This window comes from Acinonyx jubatus, chromosome B3 (genome assembly GCF_027475565.1).
Source record: "Acinonyx jubatus isolate Ajub_Pintada_27869175 chromosome B3, VMU_Ajub_asm_v1.0, whole genome shotgun sequence".
NCBI lineage: Eukaryota > Metazoa > Chordata > Mammalia > Carnivora > Felidae > Acinonyx > Acinonyx jubatus.
The window spans coordinates 17,033,744-17,050,668 of record NC_069386.1 but is presented as its reverse complement, the minus strand read 5'-3'; the positions used below and the strand labels follow the sequence as shown (position 1 = coordinate 17,050,668).

The window sequence follows — 16,925 nt, the reverse complement described above, 5'->3', positions numbered from 1 at the left end:
TGGTGGAATCTTCCTTCCAGGCCTCATTGGCCATGTCTGCATGGGGATCTGGAGTTCCTTGGGCTGTTGTGATCATTAAAAGGCTCACCGAGTCCTCTGGCTTGGGGATGTCCTGCTGTTGTGAGTCACCTGCACACAGCTCTATGGGGCTGTCCTCTGGAGAGCCTTGCCTCCCCACAGGACAGCCTCCAGACAGGGGGTGCCGTGGGCTCTTTGCAGAGGACACTCCTCCTACACTTTAACACCATCTATTCAAAGTTAGTGGCCACAAGAATGGAGCCAGTGGGCATTTTTCTCTACGTCACAGCAGCAAAACATTCATATTTACTGAATATCTATCTTGGTGTGTCAGACACTATTCTAGGTGTTTCTGCAATGTATTATCAGATTTAATAATTCTGGATAGTGTAAGTTAATCCAGTAAATAAGACTGTAAGGTGAATAAGGAGCCTACTTGATAGAACTCTTTTAAGTACCTAGAAGAGTTTCATAATTTCCTATTTACAGGTGAAATTAACATGCTAATTACAAATCATTCCTCACAATTCATTCAGGCAGGTTAGCTCCTGAAGGATCCCCTTAAGGTTCAGATGGATAACTTAATTGAATTGCTTAATATATTTGGAATTAATAACCCTGCGTTTCTCTTTAATTATATAATCTAGATAACAAGGAATAACTCTAATAGGACATGTGCAGGACGTATTTATGGAAAATGTACACTATCTTACTGATAAATACAGAAAAGAAGATTCAAATAAAATTAAATGTCATTTTTCCGGGATGGAAAGCTAGACGATTACCAATGTCACTCTTTCCCAAATGGATTTATAATTTAAAAACAATTTTCCTGCTTCTACAATTTGTTTGGACTTTGATAAAGTGATTCTAAAGTTTATCTTGAAGATTCATCAGGTGAGACACATTTTTAAATTTTTGGAAAAAAAGGGATAAATTGGGGTTGGTATGTAGGGGGCTAGTCTGATCACTTTCACTAGAACTAAATGTCCCCTGAAAATTACTAATGTTCCACTTCAGATTATACTTCAATCCATTAGAAGATTTTTACCTTTTATGGAGAACTACCAAGTAACTGGTACAGACTCTGCTTATAACATGTGGGAACCCAGTTTCTTGGTTTTCAGCTTAGATTTACTTCACTGAACTTTTGTAAGGTAGTAGTTGGCTGTATTTTTACTGTTTATCAAATCCTTTCTGAATTGAAATGATGAGTTAATCGCTTTTAATCTGTGTTGGTAAATTAATAGTATAAACAAGATTGTGGAGCAAATATTTAAACCACTTGGAATTTTGCATACCTTGCAGATTTTACAGCTCCTGTTTGCATATGCACGTCACATGTGCCTTATATGTGGAAGAGTGCCCCGTGCTCTCATTGCGCCAGGTGCACAGGCCACGTTGGGTCGCTTGCCTGTCTTTGTCAACTTGATGGATAATATGGACAACTTTGGGATATTGCAAAGGCAAGGGGGTCAAGTTCAGAATTTCTCAAACTCTGAAATGCGCAGAGCATCTTTTCATGCACTAGCCAAATGAAAGGTTGATCACTATATTCCCTTCCTGTGTCTGCTTTAACCCGCATGTTTCAAATCTATGGGAGCAAATAACTTTCCTGTTAAAACACAGGATTCCTGGATTCACTTTTTAAAAAGGAACAATTCAGGGGTCCCTGGGTGGTTCAGTTGGTTGGGCGACTGACTTTGGCTTGGGTCATGATCTCACAGCTTGTGAGTTCGAGCCCCGCATCAGGCTCTGTGCTGATAGCTGGGAACCTGGAACCTGCTTCGGATTCTGTGTGTCTCTCTCTCAAATAAATAAAACATTCAAAAAAAATTTTTTTAAAGAAGGAACAATTCAGTGACAGATTTGGATTAAAACCTGAATCTGTGCTTTTGGGGATGATATGAAAGGAAGTAACTTTTTTTTTAAACTCAGTTGAATTATGTGGAAAATACATCTTATTTTTTTTAATGTTTTGAAATGTTTGTTTGTATTTGAGAGAGAGAGAGAGAGAGAGACAGTGCACAAGTGGGGGAGGGGCAGAGAGAGAGGGAGACACAGAATCTGAAGCAGGCTCCAGGCTCTGAGCTGTCAGCAGAGAGTCCAATGCAGGGCTTGAACCCACGAGCTGTGAGATCATGACTTGAGCCGAAGTTGGACACTTAACCAACTGAGCCACCCAGTTGCCCCTTAACACATGTTATTTTAATCAGAGTTGATAGACATCTAAATTTTTATGTGTTGTGATTGATTGGGTTTGTTTTTTTTCTTACAATAAGAATATATTTTTTTAAAGTTTATTTATTTTGAGACAGACAGAGAGAGAGAGAGAGAGAGAGATCAAGTAGGGGAGGGGCAGAGACAGAGGGAGAGAGAAAAAATCCCAGGCAGGCTCCGCACTGTCAGTGCAGAGCCCAACTCAGGGCTTCAACTCACAAACTATGAGATCTTGACCTGAGCCAAAGTCTGATACTTAACCAACTGAGCCACCCAGGCGACCCAAGAATACCTTTTTCATTGTCTTTAGCATAAAGCCATTCCTCCTTCACCCATCCAATTCACCATCCCTTTCCCCTTCAAGTCTTTATTACAAATAACTTTGAAAACATTCCCTCATTTACATCATGTATGCACATATTCTAATCTGTAGTTTTAAACTATATAGTGTTAATGGGATCATTCTTTTGCATTGTTCTATACCTTTTTTCAGCTTAATAACTTACCTTAATTATTATTTATTCACTATCAGTCCATATGGATCTACCTTGTTATTTTTAACCATTGCATAATGCTAGAATGATGGGCAAAATTTCTTTAATCATTCCAAATTAGGCAGTTAGATTGTTTTCAATTTTTTAGTATTACAAATAACCCTGCCATAAACATGTCTTGGGTATGCATTCTTTTAGTTTAAAATAGTCTTGTTTCTTCAGAAAGTTGCTCAATAATCGGCTCAGAAATTCTTTTGTGCTAATTACTGTAATTGCTTGTTTTTTGAGCTACCCCTTTAGTTTATTGTTTTCATAATATATAATCCTAAACTATTATAACTGAAATGGTCCTTTTGCTACAAATGCAATTTAGCTTAAAGATGGGATTTCTAAATAGAGGCTTAAAAATTAACCTCTTTGGAGCTGTGACTTCTTGATGAAGTGGTAATGCATGGACAGAATATGTTTTACATCTGGACGGCCTACATCAATCAGGAAATGATGTGATTTGCAAGAAGCCGTTTGTCTGCCTAGGCTGCTGGACGATTGCAAGTTAACTTATTTGTTGAAAGACTTTTTCCATTAAATTTTTTTTTTATTTTGAGATAATTGTAGATTCACATGTGATTAGAAGAAATAACACAGAGAGCTCCCGTGCACACTTTCCCCAATAGTAATATTTTGTGAAACTGTGTTACAGCATCACAAGCAGGATATTGACATGGGTACAACCAAAATACAGAATGTTTTCCTCATACAAGGGTATCTCCTATTGCCCTTTTATAAGCTACTCCACTTCCCTCCCCCCCTGCTCCCTCCTTAACCCGGGTTACAAGTATTCTCTTCTCCATCTCTAAAGTGTTGTCATTTTAAGTATGTTCTTTAAGTGGAATTATAATATGTAACTTTGGGGATTGGCTTTTTTCCCCCTCAGCCTAATTTTCCAGATTCATCCAGGCTGCTATATGTTCCTTTTTATTCCTGAATAGTATTCCATAGTAAGGATTTACCACTGTTTATTTAACTGTTCATCCCATGAAGAGCATGTGGATTGTTTCCAGTTTTTGGCTGTTAAAAAAAAAAAAGTTGCTATAAACATTCATGTATAGGTTTTTGCACGAATGTCAGTTTTTATTTCTTGGGGGAAAGTGCCCAGGAGTGCAATTGCTAGGTAATATACTAGATGCATATTTAATTTTTTAAGAAATTGCCAAACTGTTTTCCATTTTACATAACTACCAGCAATGTGTGAATGACCCACCTTCTCCACATCGTTGCCAGCATTTGGTATCATCACTGTTTTTTATTTTAGCCTATTCTGATAGATATGGACTGATATCTCATCGTGGTTTTAATTTGCATTTCCCTGATGGCTGATGATGTTGAACACCTTTGCAGGTGTTTATTTGCTCTCTGTATATCCTCATTGGTGAAGCACCTATTTGTGTCTTTTGCTGATTTTCTGGTTGCGTTGTTTTTTTTAATGTTGAATTTTCAGTGCTCTTTCATTGCAGAGACTAGTCCTTTGTTGGATATATGTGTTATAAACGTGTTCTCCCAGTCTGTAGCTAGTCTTTTCATCTTTTTAATAAAGTCTTGTGCCAAGCAAAAGTTTTAAGTTTTATTGAATTTTGTTTAAGTTTTACTTATTTAAATTGGAAATTTTATCAGTTTTCCTTTTATGGTGTACGCTTTTGATGTCTAGCCTAAGAACTCTCCCTAGTGCTAGCCCCCAAAGATTTTCTTTTATTTTTTTCTCCGAAAAGATTTATAGCGTTATGTTTTCTATTTAAGTCCCTGAGCCATTTTGAGTTAATTTTTTTATTAGGCATAAGACTTAGGTTGAAGTGTTTTTGTTTTTGTGTTTGCCTGGGGTTGTCTACTTCAGCATCATTTTTAGTTAAAGCTATCATTCCTACATCGAATCGCTTTGGCACCTGTGTCAAAAATTAGTCATGCCTAAATTTGTGTGGGTCTATTCCTTTGATCTGCTGTTTCACACAGTTTTCGTTAGCGTAACTGAGTAGTAAATTTTGAAATCAAGTAAACTGATTCCTCCCACTTCATTCTTCTTTTTCCAAATTGTTTTAACTATTATAGTCCTTTGTCTTTCAGTGTAAATTTTTGAATAAACATGTCTGCGTTTTAAAATACCACACTGGCAGGGCACCTGGGTGGCTCAGTCGGTTAAGCACTAGACTTCAGCTCAGCTCATGATCTCAACGGTTTGTGGGTTCAAGCCCCACATTGGGCTCTATGCTGACGGCTCAGAGCCTGGAGCGTGCTTCAAATTCTGTATCTCATTCTCTTTCTGCCCCTCCCCCACTTGTACTCTGTCTCTCTGTCTCTCAAAAACAAATAAACATTAAATTTTTTTTTTTTTAATACCACACTGGCATTTTGCTTAGGAATGGCAGTAAATCTGTATATAAGTTGTGCGGGGAGAGTTGATATCTTGAGGAGGTTGAATCTTTTATTCTTTGAACATGGTGCCTCTCCTCTTCTTTTAGTTCGTCTTCGAATTCTTTCATGAGCATTTTGTAGTTTTCAACATATGTGTCCTGTATATGTTTGTTGGAGTTAATACCTAAGTATTTAGTTTGTTGTTGTTGTTGTTCATTGCTAGTATATGAAGATACAACTTGTTGAACTCACTAGTTTTTTGGGATAATTTCTTAGGATTTAAAAAAAATTTTTTTTAATGTTTATTTATTTTTGACAGAGACAGAGCTTGAGTGGGGGAGGGGCAGAGACAGGGGGACACAGAATCCAAAGCAGGTTCCAGGTTCCGAGCTGTCAGCACAGAGCCCGATGCGGGGCTCGAACCCACAAACTGTAAGATCGTGACCTGAGCTGAGGTCGGATGCTCAACCGACTGAACCACCCAGGTGGCCCTGAATTTCTCAGGATTTTATACATAAACAATGCCATCTGCAAATAAGGACAGTTTTATTTCTTTCTTTCCAATCTTTTTTTCCTTTTCTTGCCTTACTGCAGTAGCTGAATAAGTGCAGTGATAGGAAACTTTCTTGCCTTGTTCATGATGTTAAGAAGGGTTTCCATGTTTGTTTGTTTTTTTAACTTTAAGCTGAAATGCAACCTTCTGTTTCTTAAAGATAAAGTGTAGTTCTGTTTCAAAACTTTTTCCTGTACTGGATAGTACCAACAACTGCCTTACCACCCTGTGATGGCATTTAATTTTAATCTAGTCTAAAGAAGTTCCTGTATGTTCAGGTGATGTAAACTCCTATTGTTTTTATGAGGAACCACTTGGTGAATTTTGTGGAGCATACTGTTGCTATTTCCCCGAAAGTGCTTTTGTCACAAAGTCAGCTTATATAGGGGCGCCTGGGTGGCTCAGTCAGTTAAGCGTCCGACTTCAGCTCAGGTCATGACCTCGTGGTCTGTGAGTTCAAGTCCCGCGTCGGGCTCTGTGCTGACAGCTCAGAGCCTGGAGCCTGCTTCTGATTCTGTGTCTCCCTCTCTCTCTGCCCCTCCCCTGCTCATGCTCTGTCTCTCTCTGCCTCAAAAATAAATAAAAACATTAAAAACAAAGTCAGCTTATATATATTTAAACCTCTCTCTCTCTCAAACTCCTGCCTTCCTCCTAAGATAGAAGTTATTTACATACTGTGTGCACATACACTTTATGATTGGTCTGTCACAAACAGTATGGCATTTAAATTCAGTTTTTAGGTATAAGAAGTTTTTCTCCACCTTGGGGACTAGTTTATACATGGTGCAGAGATCTGGCATTCTTCTCATTGCAGTAAACAGAAGAGACCTAGGGGAATCCTGCCCCATTTGGGAGAATAGAATATGTGACAATCTTTTTTTTTTTTTTTTCCTTTTACTTCTAGAAAGAACAGTGTCAGGATGAGGTACCAACCTAGGTGATCAGAATTGGCCAAAATACTAATGATGTTGTTGAGCTTTTTACACTAGTTTCACTCATACTTAATCCCCTGCTGTAGTTCGGGGTCTAATGTATAGACATCCTTACCTGAGTTTTTATAATTCTAAACATTTACCATTTGAAACTGAAAGTTTATAATGTGTCTAGTTTTTTGATGACTTGGATTAAACTGAAAAGAATACACGTGCACGCACACACACACACGTGTGTGTGTGTGTGTGTGTGTGTGTGTGTGTGTGTGTATGTGTGTGTGTTTGGAAAGGGGCAAGCAGTTAAACAGGGTAAGTAGTTCCTAGTTCCTGGTAGCTTGTAATTTTATGATTACAATCTTAAAACCCAGTTTTACAACTGAAATTTGCCTTGATTGGTTACTGTCTTCTGGTAATTAACCTCCAACTCATCAGCATGACATCTTGTTACAAGGAACTGAATCTAATTTTCTTATGTAAAGGCTGTTTTTGGAAACAGTACACTGTATATCTACTTTGTAGCAAGAATTGAATGTACCCAGGCAGGTACTTGCAGATTCTTTTTGAACTGTGAGTTTCTTCATCCTTCTTTCTGTCAGATGTTACAGTTTCCTATTCCACGGCAGCACATGAAAGTTGTGTGTGTGCCCTGAATTTGGGAACATCAGGTAATAGCACAACTAGAATATAGTCACAGATTCCAGTGCTAGGTAATCCAGAGTTCAAAATAATGTCCTTACAGGGAAAGGGTGGCAAATTGTGCATTTGGATACTAATTATAGGAGATGGTGTTAATCAGTCCTATAGGGGTTTGGGATCCAACAGACTTTGTAGCTCCAAGGGCTTTTACAGAGCTTGACTGGAGTCCTCGTCAGTACTACGGGAATAAATAAATGCCTTTCAAGGTGTTTTGAGGATTGAATTAGATGATGTGAGTAAAGCAGTCTAGCCTGCTACGTTATACTATTAACGTTAATATTCAGCAACCTGTGTTGATTTCCATTCTGCTGGCATGATCTGTGCCCCAGGCCGGAAGGGAAAGAGGCAGGAGATCTGACCATATGAGATGGCCAGTAATGGATCTTTATGGTAAATCTGGAATCTGGGCATTGGGTTTCCTTCAAATAAAGCGCACCTCTGTGACCAGTCGCTGGGCTGGGTGTACTGACGTGTGGGTTGGCTGCCTAATCTAATCGTGGCTGGTTTTTCAATTTACCCTAGTTCTCTTACTCTTCGGTCACTGTGCATGGTCCAGGGTTGCCCCAGAAATCCCAAGCACTTGTAGGCCTCGGCAAGTACAGCCTCCTTAAGCAGGCATCCGAAGCATATTGCTGAGGTGTATGGATGAGTGTTAGATTTTTTAGCACGTGACCTAACTCGAGGTCGTGTTCATTGCAGCCCTGTCCAGGTAACACCAGTTTAAGGCGAGGAGAACAGAGCCAGGTGAGGGCATCTTGAAGGTGCAACATGGTTTCCTTGGCTCATCTGACAAGACTGAGAATAATTATCATTGTTGCAAATAGTTCTTACTCTGTGGTTTGTTAGCCATAGAGTTAAACATCTTTTTTATACCTCTCAACCTTTCTGAACAGATCTTGAAAGAAAGGTGCTCACTGAAGGGAAGCACCTTGGTGTCTTAGTGTGTGGGACCTGAGAACATGGGTGATCTCCATGGCGACTATTTTTTTTTTTTAATTTTTTTAATGTTTATTCATTTCTGAGAGACGGAGAGAGACAGAACATGAGTGGGGGAGGGTCAGAGAGAGAGGGAGAGACACAGAATCTGAAGCAGTCTCCAGGGTCTGAGCTGTCAGCAGAGAGCCCGACACAGAGCTCGAACTCACGGACCCTGAGATTATAACCTGAGCCAAAGTTGGATGCTTAACTGACTGAGCCACCCAGGTGCCCCTTTTTAATATGGTAAAAAAAAAAAAAAAAAACAAAAAAAACAACCCTCTCTCTTATTTGTGTTGGGGAAAAATAATCCAGATTTGTGTGTATATATCCACTCCTAGGGCCAGTTTAGAATGGTTTGGGGAAGGACGTTGTTCTCCGGCCAGGAACCAGGCCATTTCCCCAGTCACCAGATGATCAAGCAAGTGCCTGCACCATCGAAGGTCTGAGAGATGGGCCGTGAGAGTCACTTCTGAAGTGTGACCCCTCTGCCTGCTTTTGTTGCCCTCCTAATCTTTTCCTAAGTCATGGAGAACTGATCCTGCCTGGAGCATTCCTTACCTTTCTCACCCACTTGAGGGTTGCTCAGAGCCTGGGTTCTGGATTGAAATGGCACTATTTCTGGTTGTTGATGACATTCCCTAAGCCTGCAGTGTGGTTTAAATATCCACAAGAGTGCCCGGGATCCGTCAGCACCCGTTAGTACGTGGTCATGAGACCTGGGGGTGGAGGGACCTGCGTAGGGTTTCCTCGTCCCAGCTCCTCAGCCAGGGGACTCCAGCTTGATGTGGATACACAGGTCTGTCTCCCATTTTCTGTCCTTTCCTTTATCTGTCTGGCTTGCGGAGCAGAATTAAGTCACTGTCCTCACCACTCCTTGCTGACCTGACATGGGTCACTTGGGTAGAAAGTGCCCCCTTGGTGCTCCCAAATAAAACACCCTCAAACAAATGCAAATACTATTGCTCCCAAAACCACCCACCTCAAAATTGTGAAATTTTCAGGTTGACTAAATCCAAGAGAAGGTGAAGGAGTATGAGCAAATGCAAAATGGCTAGAAAGGTTTGCCTTCCACAATCCAAATTCAAAGCTTATATAGTTAAGTAGTCCCCCCCTCCCCACCGCCCACACACACCTTTAGTGGAACCCTTGAACCCTTAGAGGGTAGATATCAAATACACTCTATCTGTTGATCCTGAAAAAGATGACCACTCACCTTTACCCAGGTACATCTGGTTTGCTCAGCTCAGGAGGAAAGAATTAGAATACTCAGCTAGTACTCTCTGGTAAGGGCATATCTCTGCTTTTTGAATAGGCTCCATGTACTTTTTTGTACATGTGCCTGGAGGCCATTTGTGGCGCGAGAACATGTAATTTGATGAGGCCAGAAGGAGGCCAAAGAAAAACAGGAATGATTCTCAGGGCTGCATCTTTGTGAGGGACGGTGGGGTTCTCAGTTTGCACACTGAGCTTCATCACAGATTAGCCTCTGTATCCTCAGGTCACAGTCCGCTGATGGCTAGGGTATTTTTTTCCTTCCAAGGTGTTTTCTTTTTGGTAATGGAATTGGTGATGGCTATACATTAGTGAAGAATGCTGGGGTGGCCTGCCCACACCCTTGCTGCATCAAGGGGCTTTGTGCGGAACAAATGTTTGATTCCCCCTCCGAATGGACACATCTTAATCTGAAAGCATCAGATTGTATGCCACTTCCAAAATCAGAAAGGAACGTGCCCACCGGCGTGGATTCCGTGGCTGCTCTCCTCCCAGAGTTCAGAGGAATGTTGAGGACCTGGAAGATGTTAGATGCGGAGGCACAGGCATTTTTCCTGGAGGGACAGTCCCTGAGTCAGGAGCTGGGGCCAGTGAAAGGTCAGAGGGAAGTTCCATTGTCTTCCAAATCATGGTCTCTCTTCCTGTTCTCTGGGCCCTGTCACACTCTACGGGCTTTTCCTCGGAGGTGCTAGTGTCTGCTTACACGTAATGTACGTCCCTTCCATTAAAGGATTTCTCAGGTATTTATCTAACGCAGGTCTCCCTCTGCAGAGACATCTTCTCCCTGGTTGCATGTACCTAATGATGTCGGCTTTGCAGTTTGTGTAACTCTGCAAACCATTTGTTTACCGCGCGGCCTCACCCGGGGCTCCCTGAGGATGCTCCCGTGGCAGGGAGCCCTGACAGCTTGGGGAGGGTGGGGAGGGACTGTCCTCTTCCCTGCACTCCGGTAGGTAGGCCATCCAGCTCCGGGTGGGGGCTGGACGGAAGCAGCCCCAGGAATCTTTGCAGAAGACTCATTTTCTCTCTCCCCCTTTCCCCTTTCCTGGCTTGATATCTTCAAGGTTCAGGGCAAGGCAGTAGGCTTCGTGTTTACGGTCTGTGGTTTCTTAGCAGTTACCGCTAGCAGTTGAGTTGATTAAAGCAATTAAAGAATTTTTGTGCTCAGTAATCAGTTAAATATTATTTTTTTCTAGCTCTTAACTTAGAAATTAGTCTTACAGTGGCTCCTTGCTTGCTTGCTTGCTTTTTGCCTTCTACATTTCGGAAGGAAGACCGCGGCGGCGATCAAGGTGAACACGTGAGCTCGTAGCTTACTTTTTCCAGGTCACTTTCCTATTCATTTACCTTTCTGTAAAATGGAAAGACAAACAAGCAAACCCTTAAGGCTACCTCCGATCACGACTGCCAACTTTTTTCGTTGTGCGTAAGTAGTTATATTATTTCTAGGTTATGCCTTCTTTATTTATCTTTGAGAGAAAAAAAAAACCCTCGCGCTGTTTACAAGAACGCATTGTTCTAAGCTGTACAATTGCGTCTGTGATGCTTTTTTCCACTTGGAACCATGGGGGTGATAAGGTCGATGTCGGGCTGGCCAGCCTTTTTTTTTTTTTTAAGGCAGAAAACCATAATCTTAATTTATACCATGATCATTTTCATTATGTATATATAGTGTATTTCTCAGGAAACCAGATGTCACAATTCCAGATTCTGTGATTGACATCTCTTCCCCCCTTCCTCTGCCCACCACCTCCCTGCTCCTGACTTCTAGTCCTCTCCTTGGAGGAGGCCTTGTTCTCTCATTTGAATATTAACAATTCCATGCCTTACAAAGAAGGTGACATGTTTCTCAAATGTAATTTACATGCAACTGTGACTTTTGAAGTGGGCCTCTAAAATGATGCCATTGAACCTTTTCTATGGAGGAGGGGCTTTACAAATTTGATGGTGATCTTACAGTTTAATAAAGAACAAATAAACCAGGCTCTACAGGGCATGTGTTCTTAAATCCTGTGACCAGGGTGGGTAACCCCCGGGCTCTTTCATGCCCTAGGAGTGTTGTCTGCTTTGTGGGGGGGGGGGGGGGGGGGGGGGAGGAGGTGGTTCTGGAGGGAGATGGTCAGAGTAGGGGCTCCTGGGGCCCAGAGGAAAAAGAAAGTTCAGACACTGAAAATAGCCCCGATTTGCTTTGGGTATACTCCATCTGCCAACATTTAATATCTGTGACTTAGCCAGAGGGAATGCGTATTAACTGTTGAGTTTCTGTGGCTTGCGTTCTGAGACTTTGCCCCCTGAGGAGGCTCTGTGACAGAACAGGTGGCTGTGTTCCACCTGGGTTGGGACAGGCGCTGGGACAGGTGACAGAAGCAGAAAGCTTCGGCAGTGCAGGGGGCATCGTGCCTGGTTGGGGTTCCAGGTGGCCCAGCAGATCTGGCATCTTGGAGCATCATGTGTGGTGCAGTGCTGTGGGCCTGAGTACCAGGGGGTGAAAAATAGAAAGTGAAGGGGGCACGTGGGTGAGCTGTGTCCTTGCCTAGAAAGGTCATCAGTCCTTTTGTTTAAAAGAAGCATGAGAAGGAGCCTCAAGGATCATTTCTCCCTCTGTCCTTCAAGGTGACACCTCTCCATAGGGCCTTGACAGACCTGCACAGAAGGCATCCTGACACGGGAAGCATATCTGAGGAAGCTTGTCTCAAATCCATTTTGCACCTTGCAAAGGGGCCATGGTGCAGGGGGTGGAACAGTGTGGCAGAGTCCAGAGACCTGGGAAGAAGGCTGGTCCTGGAGTCTAGAGCCTCTGGGCCTTGCTGTTTTCATCGGCCCAGCAAAGCCTCTAGTCTCCCTGGTCTCTTCCCCCTGTGACCTTTCTGTCTTGGACCATGAGGGCGTATATAAAAGCGGAGAAGCATTAACTTCTTCCCCTTGCAGAGGTAAGGAGAAAAAACTATTTAGCAGCATTAAACCCAAATGTAAAACTCCTACCATCATATAAAACCTATTTTTTTTTCATTCCTTGTTGAATTATGTAGTCAGGCTAATCAAATGATGGAGTTTTCACTTACTTCCCTAAGTATGTGTATTCAACTCACTTACTTTGTAACGCTTAAAAGCAGAAAAGGATATTGGTAAACATGAAGAAAAAGAATCATTTTCTTTTTCTTTTTTTTTTTTTTACAGCACCCCCCTCCCTTTTTTTAAAGTAGTCTCCACGCCCAGGTGGGGCTTGAATTCATGATCATGAGATTAAGAGTCATGTGCTCTACTGACTGAGCCAGTCAGACACCCCTTATTTTCTTTTTTTATATATTTTTAATGCTTATTTATTTTTGAGAGAGAGAGAGCGCGTGAACAGGGGAGGGGCAGAGAGAGAGGGAGACACAGAATCGGAAGCAGGCTCCAGGCTCTGAGCTGTCGACACAGAGCCTGACGTGGGGCTGGAACTCAAGAACCGTGAGATCATGACTTCAGCTGAAGTCGGATGCTTAACCAACTGAGCCACCCAGGCGCCCTTTCTTTTTTATATTTTTTGATGTCCCCTAGTCAGATAACTCTGACTGCAGGCAAAGTAAAACCATTCCTCAGCCTTCATTAGACTGAAGCTTTTTCCAGAACTTTTGTGAAAGTTTGTAGCAGCAAGTTCACATTCAGATGGTTCAATGATGATGGGTTCTTGATTAGAAATTACTTAATGCCTAATGAACTGTTGACTAATAACGTTACAACACATTCTTTTAGCCCTTAAATCATATTCTTATGGTGCCAGGAAGGCCTTCTGGGTGTGGTTGCTTTTGTTATAAACTGTTATGTTGTTTATCAAATGCAACAAATGTTACTCTGGTATCTCAAAAGACTTAAAGAAGCAACAACTAACTTGTTTTGTGTCTTTTCCTCTAACAATGTATTTTAATTCATTATTACTGACTATTAAACTTGCTAGGAGGTTTACTTTTTTTTAGTGTTAAATTTTACTCGTAAAAGCACGAAGCCAAGAAGATTAGTGAACTATTCAAACAGATTAACATCCCTGTCTGTGACCACCTACCGTGTGACCACTTGTGGTCTGAAACAGGACAGTTTTCCAACCCAAAGTCCTAGTATCACAGATGGACAAGATCCTTTTGCCATCTGATGAAAAGTAAAACGTATGGGTGAATCTTGGAAACAATATGCCAAGTGAAAGAAGCCAAGTCACAGAAGACCACATATTATATCTGATTCCATTTTAGTTTGTAAGTTGAAGAAAATGCCGTGTGACGGGGAAAGGCTGGGTGTATCTTAGTGAACAGAATTATAGTGCTAGAATGAGTTAAAATTCACAGGCACATGCGATACGGTTAATGCTAATGCACAGTAATTTATTGTGTTGCATGGAAATGGTGCACAAAGAGAAGGTAGCATAGCACATTGCAGGTTCCTGCTATTTTACACAAACACAAATAGAAAGTTTCAGTGGGATAGTTCGGAGGGGGAGAAGCAGAAGAAGGAAAAGAGGGACGTTGGCAGAGTAGAAAATCTGCTCTAATACTCCCAGTACCTAATCTAGACTTAGATCCTCATCTAGCAGGGAGTGAAGTAATAAGGGTTGGTAGAGTGGCTCGGGGTTTAAGGTTACTTCACCCCCCCCCCCATTCCCTTTCTGTAGAACACTTGAATCAGATTGCCTTCCTAATAACATTTAGGTTTAAGGTGCGAATGGCGGATGGCTCTCTTCTGTCAGCATCGGCCTCCCGCATTTATTTACTGATTCGAAAGAGTGTTTAATTGGCAGACTCCAAATGAGTATAAATGTATTGAAGGTAAAATCTAAGCCTTCACATGGTAGCTGCTTAGTGTCAGGGAGAAGAGAAGGTGCCTGGTACCCACACAAATAACCCATCATTATATGAACTGAGCATTTATGAGATCTTGTCACATATCTTAGAGACAGGAGCATCCACAAGTGAGATTTCTGAGTGAGATTCAGTCTTTGGAAATATGGAAGACAAGTTGGCAAAACCTTTCTAATTTTAAAATGTGCATTTTGATTTGATGTCTATTTGTTTGGAAAGAGGCTTTTAAAGCAAAAGCTATCAATGTGTGACCATTTTCATTAAAGGCTAAATTCTGGTGGGTAGATATTACCCAGGTTACCGTACCAAGATCATTATGGCTGGTGCAGATTATGGGCTCTTTCATATATGTGTGTGTGTGTGTGTGTGTGTGTGTGTGTATTTTACACTATAACTCTTTTTTTTTTTTAATCTCCTTTGGTGGAGACAGGTGCAAGGCCAAACTCCCAAGGCCCAAGTTTTAAACAGTCATCATTCCTCTTAGTGATTAGATATTTCCTTGAATTTACTTTTTCTTTCAAGAAAGGTTCTGAATATTTTGTACTGATAGTCTGTGTCTAAACAAAAGAATTTTTTTCTTGTTCCATAAGAGTTGACATTTTGTCGGGGGTTGCTTCCTGTGAGAGTCCCAACACCGATCCAAGTTCAACAGGCTTTTGAACCGGATGTTTCTATGTGCTAAAACTCTGTAAACACGTGTAGCTTTGTCTACCATTGTATATCGCTGTATTGATTTTTTTTTCTTCCTGAAAAGCTCTAGCCTGTCTGTTCCATGCTGATACAAAGGCTGGCCTGTTCCCCGGGGCCACTGGAAGAGAACCTTCAGGGTGTGTGTGTGCTATTAGATATTATTGTTTGTGAAGTCACTCCAAATTCCCTTGCACTCCATCCTAAAATTCCATTAAGAGTTTAACGTTACGTGAAGTTTCTTTGTCAAAAAGAATAAATGTTTACTCAACAGATCCAGTTGTCACTGACAGATGTGAACATTAACACAGCAAAAACGTCTTCCTTTTAGGAGAGGAAAACGAGTACTTTAAAAAATCCTGTGTTGTCAATAAACGAATCCCATTTTAACAGCATTTTCAAACGTTTGTCATGAAAATGGAAGCCTTATAATGTTTCAGGGCTTATGGGAAGCCAGCTTATAGGAATCACAAGCTCCTGTTACTCTTATCACTATAGGAATAGGGCTGAGTTGTGATTTTCAAGTCACAGGCTCAAGTTACTCCCGATTTCGGCGGCCGTCACTACACGTTTCTTTTTAAAAAAGAAAAGAGACTGTAAACCAGTACTCTATGCTAAAACATAAGAAGCTAGACTGTTGAAATGACAGTTTAGATGTTGTTGTTTTTGATGGAAATATTAGTAAATATGTCAGATTATCCTTTGCTAAATATTTAGAGCTTCGAATGCATCTTCTGATGCATAATATTTTATGAAGGAAATATCCCTGCCTCAAAACTCTTCCACTGCATTAACATCAGTCTACAATTTACATCCAGAGATCTGTAGGCAAAGGCTATATTTAAAAAAATTTTTTTAATGTTTCTTTATTTTTGAGAGAGAGAGTGAGAGACAGAGCATGAGCAGGGGAGGGGCAGAGAGGAAGGGGCACACAGAATCCGAAGCAGGTTCCAGGCTCTGAGCCGTCAGCACATAGCCTGACGCAGGGCTCCAACTCATGAATGGTTAGATCACGACCTGAGCCAAAGTCGGACGCTTAACCGACTGAGCCACCCAGGTGCCCCACAAAAGGCTACATTAAGAACTTTTATTTCAGCAAAGATGTAACTCTATCCTAATGAGGGAACACCCTTGAATCTTTGGAACCCATAAGTCTGGAGTGTTCAGTAAAACGTGCATGTTTATTTTTTCGCTAGGATTTTAAATAGCTTCACTTCTGCGAAAGGTCATGAAAGGAAGGTGATTTCAGGTGTAAAAGTTTGGTTTCTGAACTGAGCAAGGTGCACAATGGTGAGTTAATTACCCAGTCTCAGTACTTAGGTAATGGCCATGACAAGCATCCTATGCATTCCCGTCCAGAAAGGAAAATGCTCTTGTGAAAATGCCAGTCTCCCCTGGGTTCAGCTTTGTAACCAAAAGACGTCGTTCAACAGCTGTGGGTTTATAAAATGTCACACACCGAATATTTCTCTCTGGCTTATTTAGAGAAACCAGCCTGGACTTCTGTAGTTTTGGATTCATGGCCGTAGTTTTGGATTTTATTAGATGGCTCTCAGAGGTACTTTTCAGGTGGACATTGATTTCATGCCAGCTGTCTGAGATGATTTTCCCTAAAAATGGATGGGTATATAGGATACATTCTGTATCGGAGAGCAGATGTTATCTGCGGTGGTGCTCAGATTGATTATGTGTGAGGAGGGAAAGAGCAGAGATAGAGGGCAAAGGCCATACCTCCCACACAGCTCTGTTAACAGCCTAATGGTTCTCCAGGATGGGCCGGTTACTGTTTTTATTTACAAAACGGTCTTGGAAATCAATCAGTAAACAGACCGGCTCCATTAGA

General features: G+C 41.4%; 1 protein-coding gene across 2 annotated transcripts in view; it reads left to right on the top strand.

Annotated features, from left to right (window-relative positions):
• IGF1R (insulin like growth factor 1 receptor) overlaps nucleotides 1–16,925 on the top strand; it is a 305,517-nt gene that overhangs the window by 124,816 nt on the left and 163,776 nt on the right. The window lies entirely within an intron of this gene.